Source organism: Mus caroli, chromosome 2, assembly GCF_900094665.2.
Source record: "Mus caroli chromosome 2, CAROLI_EIJ_v1.1, whole genome shotgun sequence".
Lineage (NCBI taxonomy): Eukaryota > Metazoa > Chordata > Mammalia > Rodentia > Muridae > Mus > Mus caroli.
Genome location: NC_034571.1, coordinates 150624435 through 150633331, shown reverse-complemented (window position 1 = coordinate 150633331; position 8897 = coordinate 150624435). Strand labels below are relative to the sequence as shown.

Here is an 8897-nt window from a genome sequence, read left to right as displayed (position 1 = left end):
ACACAGAGAGAGAGAGAGAGAGAGAGAGAGAGAGAGAGAGAGAGAGAGAGAGAGAGATTTAAGTCAGCACATGTGGTAATGAAGGACAAGGACTTTGAAGCCAGATGGACTAGATTCAAATCCTAATTGCCGTTTATCGGCAGTGTGACCTTGGGGGTGTCATTGAACGTCTCTACGCTTCACATTCCTGAGCAACAGAGTCGGGGTAAGTAACACTGCCTCCACTTAGAGCAGATAGAGAAGCAAAGAGTTAGAGGCATGCCCAAAACCACCACATGTTCACGATTGGTCAAGAAGCAGGTGTCCTTCCCTGTAAGCAGAGGCAACCGTGCAGGGTGCAGAGCTTGGCAAGCAAGCACAAGCTAGTTTTAAGCTCCCCTTCTAGCCAGGTACCTCTGGGCTGTACACAACCCTGCAATAGGATGCAAGCCCTGCAGAGCAACTAACCTATACATCCCAATCCCCCACCCCTACCCCCACCCCCAGCTGTGAATCAGAATCTCTTGGCACATTAAAAAAACAAAAACAAAAATAGATGCCCAGGAGCCCATCTGGACTGATGGGGATACAGGTGGGACAGGCTAGGACCCAGGGATCTGTAGTTTTGAAAAGCCCCAGGTGACCAGATGGCACAGGAATGGCCCATCCCTAGACAAGTGTTTTTGGACGCACTGTAAACTCAGTCTCACCAGTCCTGGCTACTTGAGTTGCTCCCTGAGCCCAAGCATCCTGTCATTCGCATCTGGTCCCAGGCCTGGGCATACGTAACATCTGTGACTCTGAAAGCCGCCAGCAGAGCAGATGGCTATGCAAACAGGCACAGGCTAAACTGTCTTTTGTGCTTGAGTGGTCCACACCAGAAACCTTCATCAGTAGACTGGGGGTTCCCCAGGTGCTTGCTACTCAGCAAAGTTTGCAGACCAGTGGGGTAGCACACCCCACCCCCTCCCAGGAGCCTGCTGAAGTGTGAGCCCTGCCAAACCAGACTCTATACTCTAGCCCTAACCCAACCAGTTTGAGACACATACCCGTTAACCCTATGCCTACCTGAATTCTTCTACTTGAGGCAGTGATGGGGGTATTTAGGGGGGGTTATCCTCGCTATGGTCCTGGTTCCCAGTCATCATCAACCTGCCTGACTCAAAGTGATTTTTTTTTTTGCTTTAACAAGCTGGTTATTTCAAAGTCCACAGTAAAATAAGCAAGCCTTCCTAGTAAATTAGGAAAAAGGGGCAACACCAGGCTCCACAATCCCAGGACATAAAGCGCACCCTTCTTTTGAGCAGTTATAACCCCTGCTTCCTGCCCAAAGCCATCCAGAAACATCAAACAGACCAAAGAAAAACGAGCATGTCTTCCTGATGGCCAGGTTCCAAGTTATCGGCCGATTTCACACTGTAGCTTGACCTCATTAATCCAAGGCCTATCACGTTGCTGTAAATGTCAGTGGAAAAACAGCCATTCAGTGGGTTTCCTTCATTCCACCAGAATGGGAAAAAAACAGGAAGCTGACAGCAGCTGCGCCCCAGCCTAGCAGATCCCAAGGGCTCAGCTGACAGGGCGTTCCTTGTTAGCACCTATGGCCCCTTTTCCCAGTCCACTTGAGGATCTAGATGGGCCTTGTGCCTGGCACCAGCAAATGCAGCAGTAACACAGCCATGATCCAGTTGATGCAGGCCCCCGTGCACCTGCCCAAAGGAAGACAGTATGTGCACTCCGAAAGCCTTTGGTCTGAATCACCGAGTGGCTGTCCTTCAGGCAGACTCATCTAAATCTCTCCTGCCCATTCAAAAATGTCCCATAAGCCAAACCCCTGGGACTCCAGGGTGCACAAGGCCTTCCAAGTCCTCATTCATTCTTTTAATGTATATGGATTGTCTCCCTGGCTCTGAACATCACACTGGGCAACTGGGGACACAGCTGAATGAATTAAATACAGTCACTGACCTCGGAGGACACAAGGTCTAGTGCAGCGGATCTCAGCCTTGATGCTATTAACATTTGGGAGTCGGTAATTTTTGTTGTGAGGGGCTGTGCTATGCACTGTAGAGTATCCTATAGCCTCCCTGGTCTCTAGGCACTAGACACCAGTCACTTCTCTTCTCCACATCCCTCCCAGCTGGTTCTGACTGACTAAGACATCTCTAGACAGGGCCAAAACTGTTCACAATTGAGAACTATGGGTCTAGTGGATAAAACAGAAGACTAGGGTCTGCAAAGATGGCTTAGCTGTTGAGAATGCTGTTTGCCTTGGAAGAGGACCCAGGTTTGATTCCCAGCACCCACATGCTAGCTCACAACCATCTGTAACTCCAGTTCTAGGGAATCCAGTGCCCCCTTCTGACTTCTGCTAGTACCAGGCACACAAGTGGTGCACACATATAAGCAGGCATGTAAAATCAAGAAAATAAATCTAAACAGAAAAAAAAACTAAATAATTTTAAAAGACAACAAAAAAGAACAATGATTATTATGTAACTCTATGTATGGTACAAACAGAGCCATGGAAGAAAATTTAGTAGACATTATACCAAGATCATGTATAGCTTAGAAGCCACATCACGCATAGGGGTGCACCCCTATAGCCCCAGGGCCCAGGTTGAAATAGGAGAACTAAGAGTTCAAGATTAGTCTCAGTACATAGTCACACACACACACACACACATACACACACACACACACACACACACACAGAGGGAGAGAGAGAGAGAGAGAGAGAGAGAGAGCTTAGAAACCCATCACTTTACATAGGATCAAAATCCTTAGGAGAACTCAGAATCCCTTATTTGTGTGTTATATATACAATATATATGATCTGTGTTTCCAGATGAAGAAATTGGGGGCCCAAAGAAACAGAACCATTGCCTAAGGTCCAAAAACTGGTGGAAAGTAGAATCAGAATTCAAACCCTGAACTTAAACTGTCATCATGGAAAAAGAACTGTTAAGCATGTGTTTGAATGTCTTCTCTCTATAGGCAGGACCTATAGCCACACAATATTCTGAGCAGCCATCCTAAAAGACTCATTCCTCCCTGGGGCCACCTTGGGGTTCGGTCACCACCTGTCCCATCAATCAAGCTACAAACTGCCCGCACTGAAGCACATCTGCAGGACCCCAGTGGAATGCCATTCTGGATTCTGAGACATCCAGGAACACCTCCCCCCACAGTCACCTGCACTCAGGAATTTCCCAAAAAGTCAGGGCAGGTTCCAAGAGCATAGCATAGGGTGAGCCTCCTCTAAGGAGCCCACTGTTCAGCACCAAGGAGCACAAAGTCAGAGAAACCAAACACTATGGAGCCAGCTTAGAAAAGTGTACAGGAAAAAACACACAATATCTCTTTTTTTTTCCTTCAAGGTCTCACCATGTAGCCCAGGCTGTCCCTAAATTTGCTATCCTCCTGCCTCCACCTCCTGAGTGCTGCGGTTACATATATATCCAACCATGCCCAGCTGGCATAGAGCATTTTTGAAGACTTTGGCATTGGGGGGGGGGCATGTCAGGCAGAGGGAAGGAGAGAAAACTTTATGCTTGTTGGAAGGGACCAAGAAGGAATAGAGAGAAGCCTTCAGTATAAACGCAGCCCCGCTCTTCCTCCCGTGCAGAAATTAATCCTGCTCTTTCTCAGTCAGGCAGCCTTTTTCAGAGAGCCTCCTGACAAGGCTACAGAGTGCCGCTTCGGGTCAGCGAGCGTTTAACCATGCAGAGCCCCTGGCAGGATGACCTCTGACTCCTTCCCTGGCCTTCCTACCGGGACCTGCCTGCATCACACTGTTGATTGGGTTCCAGCAGCAACTCCCACCCACAGCTCACCAAAGCCATCCAGAGCTTTCCAGCCTGCACACACGCAGTTCTTCCCCGTGCCCGGGTGCCTACCCCTCCATTACCCACCACCTGGAAGATTACCACTGAAGAGATCAAATGTGCTCCCACCATACATGTAGCCCACCTGTTATTGGTAATAATAGACTAATAATAATAGCAACAAACATCTGCGAACACTTATTCATCCAGGGACAGCCCTGAGCTAAGCCTTACCCACAGTATCTCTTCTGCTCACTTTACCACCAGCAGGCAGCTTACCTGCATGTGAGGGCAAAGATTCCGTCACACAGTGTGATGGCTCAAACCTAGGGCTCCCTGTGCTCTTCATTCCCACTTCTTCCTATGGGAGCTTTGACCACACCAGACCCTCTGCCTGCAGGCCTGCCTCTCCCCTGAGGACCGCCCCCTCCCCAGAGCTGCCTCGGTTATGACAACCCCTTGCTAAGCACGAGATATGTACAAAGGACCCTGGAGAAAGGGGTCCTCCAGAGGCCTAATTCCCAGGACACTGCCCAGGAGACAGGCTAAAGAGGCTTTCTCTATCCCAAGAACTGAAGTCAGAAGACGTATGAATTCCCTGTAGCAGGGGAGGAGGCAGGATCTGAGGGCCCGGAAGGAAAGAAAGAAACAGAGGTGTTACTAACAAGAGTCACTTCTTCCCTGCCTTCCAGCACCCCCACTAAGCATGTCTGTGTTCTATGGTCTCACCAGGTCCTTAGAGCCCCGTGAAGATGACCACAGTAGGCTTCTTATTACCCAGAAGAGAAATGGGGAAGGGGCTGGGAAGAGCTTTACCCAGAGTCCCAAGGCTTTTCAGCTTAGAGCTGTCATTTCAACTAGACTCATATCGCTTCCTTGGGTTTTGATACTTTTGGCTGTGATGGGCTTGTGCCTGTTTTCCCCCTCCCCCAAGGCTGATCTCTAAGATCAATCAGCCTTATTGTTGAGAGAGAGGCTGTCCTGGTCTGGAATGTCCGTCGGGACCCACTGTTTACCATAGCATAGCAAGCATGCTGGGGGTTGGGAAGACAGGGTGCTGGCACAGGAGAGGGGTAAGGTCAGCAAAAGAGGGTGTCTTAGGAGATCAAAACCCAGCACTTGAATCCAGGCCGCCTTTGCAATCTGCTGCCCTGTGTCCACTTGGTTGCTATTGGTTAGAACAAGTTCCCTGAGGCTCTAGAACTGGGTTCTCGCAAGATAGGACAAGTCGTTGACTCAAAGGTGCTCTATAGGAAACTTCTGGCCTTAAAGAAAACCACTTCCTTGCCTCGGCTTCCCCTGGCTCTGTGACTCGGGCTCATAAAAACACCAAGCAGCAAGATTAGAATTTAACCTCTGTTCCTCTGCTGCTCTGGCTCCCAGACTCCATGAACAGAAGAGTCCAAAGTCTGTATAGGCACCAAATACCAGCCTTACTTACCTGGTACCTCTAACCAGGAAGTTTAGACTTGGCTGAATTGTCCCATCGCAAGGGGACTTCCCAAGGGGTCTGAGGCACCTAAGACACAAGTGAAGATCACCTTGAATCGGAAAGAGGTTTTCTTAAAGGAAGCCATTCCAAAGGCTGGGAAGATCTGGGGGCGGGGCGGGGGAGAGACAACGGTAGATAGACTCCACTTGACAGAGTGGTCTATTGTCATCTTGCCCACAGAATTCCAGGGACTGGGGCAGAGAAGATGGGATTTGGGTGACAGGTGGGAGAGAAGGTGGTGAGAACGTGAGTGGGAAAGGCCTTGCAAGCAGGCAGCACGCTGGAAGGAGTCACTGGTCCCTACCGCCTCCTACAAGCTGGCTCTTTGTGACATAACTGAGTGAGGGAGGAAAAGTGGAACCCCACATCCCAGCCCCTGCAGAACCACCCACCAGGGCTCCACTTCTGCACCTGGCTAGGGGACACGCCCCGCTCAAACCCTCACTAAAAGCGGGTTTGCCTAGCAGGGTCATCCATGATGCTCCGATGCACCAAGAGCTTCGCGGGAGGCCTGTTACCCTACAGCGACCATTCACCCCACTTCTTAGAGATCTGTGGTGGTGGAGAACCGAGTGCAGAGCCCGCGGGCAGACAGCAAGTCTTCAGCTGAGCTGTGCGGAGCTCAGCCTGGAAGGAAAGCTCCCTCCCCACGGAGGCCGTTTCTACTCTGGTACCTTACTGGCTGCAGGAAATGGCAGGATAAGGCGCACAGAGAAGTCTCCCCCCACCCCACCCCACTCCCCGAGGGCCTGGAGGGACCGCCAGCCCCTTCCCCAGATAGCCTGGAGGGAAACGGCGCCTGGCACTATCGGGCTCCGGGTCCTCTACAGAGGGCGATTCACAGGCCGCACCTGGTGCTCCCAGGCGCCAGGAGCTGGTGGGCGCCTCTGACAGCAAGAACAGGAGCCCTTTATGAGCAGTGTAATCACATGGGCGCACAAGCACCGGCTTTCCGTTCTGAGAAGCGCTGTGCAGCCTCATCTCTGCCCCCCCCCCCTTCTGATTCCAGGAGAGCAAAGGCTTCCAGGCCTGGCCAGTAGTGGTGGCGCTCCAGTGGGTTGCAGAGAGGGCCGTAGTCACAGCTCACCTAGACCCGATTATCCGCCCGGGGCTGGAAGCTGCATCAGCAACATCTTCCGTAAAGCTGGAGGCAGGGCTGGGAGGGGAGCGCAGAGGAAGAGAGTCCGCATCCGCTACGGAGGCGGGTAGGAGAGCCTCCCGCTCCTCGCTCCCACTCGGGGCGATCAGGGCGCTCTGCGTGACCTTGTGGGAGACCCCTCAGTCGACCTCTGGGGTAGGGCTGCGCCGTTTCTGCCTGTCTTGGGCGCTCGGGGGCGCTGCTCCCTGCGGGAGCGGATGCGCGGGACTCGCGAGGAGTGGAGCGCTCTGGGCGCGGGGACCCGCAGCTCGCACCCAAGGCGGCGGGCGAAGAGGCCGAGAGCATCCCTTCTGGGGAACCACCCCGCCGGGGGCAACCGGGACCGACACTCTCTAGGGGTGGAGATCCCGCACTAGGTCAGGTTTGCCCTCAGGGACGCCTGCCCCCGGGACTTTTCCCATCCCCGGAGCAGCGCTCTCGGCGCGCTGCCTGCCCAAACCAAGCGCCGCCACGCGAGGGGGCGGCGCCCCCTTGCCGGGCTCGTAGACCGCGTGCCCAGGGCGTCTGGTGTTCTGTGGTTTCATCACCCAGCCTTGTAACCCTGGCAGACAGTAGCCCAGACAGACCACGGACCTCACATCGCCCCCCAGAATCCAGCCATCGCAGCCCTGCCAATGCACCCTCTACACCAGCCTCCCCATCCGATAGCGAGATATGGGAGACTGTACCTTTCCAGCACACCCCACCGCCACCGCTCCCCCTCCCCAATTATCTTAAGCCACCCTCCCTAGGCTGAGACACCAGCCAGACTGGAAGGGGCCGAGACACCTGCCCGCCGGATCCGCAGAGTGCAGAGAGGAATGCGGCGCCGCTCAACTCACCCGCTCTCTCGAGCCCTGCCCCGGGCGGCTCCGGCCCCGGCTCGATCCGCAGGTCCCAGAGCCGCAGCTGGTGGTGCGGCGACAGAGCCAGCTCGGCTGGGTAGCGAGCCACCGCGCCGCCTCTTGACTCCACCCTTAAGGCGGAGCCTCAGCTCCCGGGGAAAGGGGTGGGCCCGCGCATCCCCAAGGGGCTTGTCACCGAGCAACTAGAAGGTCTAGATCTTAGCGCCCTCCAAATGAAGACCGCTTTTCTGAGCTGCAGGAATTTGGAAGCAGCTGAGACACAGTCAAGCTTCAGGATAGTTCTCCTTGACTGTGCCCCACCTCTAACCTCCAGTACTGACAGGGGGGAAGCCAGGGTGGTATTTTATTCCCATTTGACAGATAGACCTAGTGAGGCCCAGAAAGGGATAATATCCTACCTGTAGTAGCAGAGAATGGGGTCAGTTCAGTGCCCGAAAGTCAACTTCCCACGTTAAGCTTGATTCTGAAGGCTCTACAAACATCAGGAACTTGGCCAGGCCTTATCTAGAGAACGGGGCTATATAGATAGGTCTTTTACCTGAGAAAAGGCAATAGACCATGGCCTGTGACGTGGATTCCAGTCACTCTTTCGCTCTGGAAAGAGAGGAGGTGAAGAGAAGGAGGAAGGAAGTGGTATTGCCTAGGTCGATGACTCTCACCAGCTGAAGTGCCTAGAAGATCTAGACCCAGCTGCTTCCTTGAGGTTTCCTGCTAAGAACAAGACCCAAACACCCTGGGTTTCTGTCATGTAACCTAGGCGGCTGCTGGGCAGAAGGTCCTGCAGTGTGTGCCTTCCCTCAAGGCAATGGGTTTAACTCTGTTTAATCTAATTTTGAAAGTTGCTCCTTTAAATTGCTCCTCCCCCCAGGGAGAGGGAGAAAGTGGACAAAGAGAAAAGCCCCATCCCAAACATTCTCTGGAATCCGCATTCCCTGAAAGCTGACTTTAGAACAATGGGGTTCTCTTCTCCACAAAGGGCTTTGTTCCTGCACTTTCCCAGCCTCCAGATTAGAGCCAGAGGCACCCAGAGCTAAGCAGCTGGGGAGGCAGACAAGATTCACAGTTTAGGTCTCAGGGATCCTCCCTTAATCCTGTTTGAAACACTCAGGGATAGACCTGGTAAAGCCAGGAGCACCACCAAGTGTACTGATTTCCTTTTTATCTTCTTTTAAGGCAGGGTCTCACTAAGCAGCCCTGGCTGGCTCAGAACTCACTATGTAGATCCTGCTGGACTTAAAATCAAGAGATCCGGTGACCTCTACCTCCTCTGTGCTGGGATTAAAGGCAGGGTCACTACACCCTGCCTGATTTCCTACTTGCTGAATACACTCAGTTACTTTTCTTGGAGGAGCAAATCCCTGTGGGTTGAGTAAGGAAATATAGCTCAGTGGATAGAGTGCTTGCCTAGCAGGCACAACACTCTGGGCTCAGCCCCCAGGACCCTGTGTGTACACCAGTACCCCCGCATGTGTGCCAGTACCAGGTGTGGTAGCAAACACATGTAAATCCAGCTCTCAGGCATACTTATGGATTGGAGGCCAGCCTGTGCCACATGAGACCTTGTCTTAAAACAACAAAACCCACCTCCAGTTGGG

At 52.8% G+C, this 8897-nt stretch overlaps 1 protein-coding gene across 3 annotated transcripts in view; it reads right to left on the bottom strand.

Annotated features, from left to right (window-relative positions):
* Positions 1-7409, bottom strand: part of Ppp1r16b (protein phosphatase 1 regulatory subunit 16B) — a 96977-nt gene extending 89568 nt beyond the window's left edge. Inside the window, exon 1 of one of the 3 annotated variants that reach the window (XM_021156241.1) lies at positions 7279-7409. The gene's annotated coding sequence lies outside the window, so the exon portion shown is untranslated. Of the gene's footprint in view, positions 1-6385; positions 6745-7278 lie in introns of those variants that run through there. The other 2 variants (XM_021156242.2, XM_029471081.1) reach the window with 2 other exon arrangements.
* Between the last annotated feature and the right edge of the window lie 1488 nt (positions 7410-8897).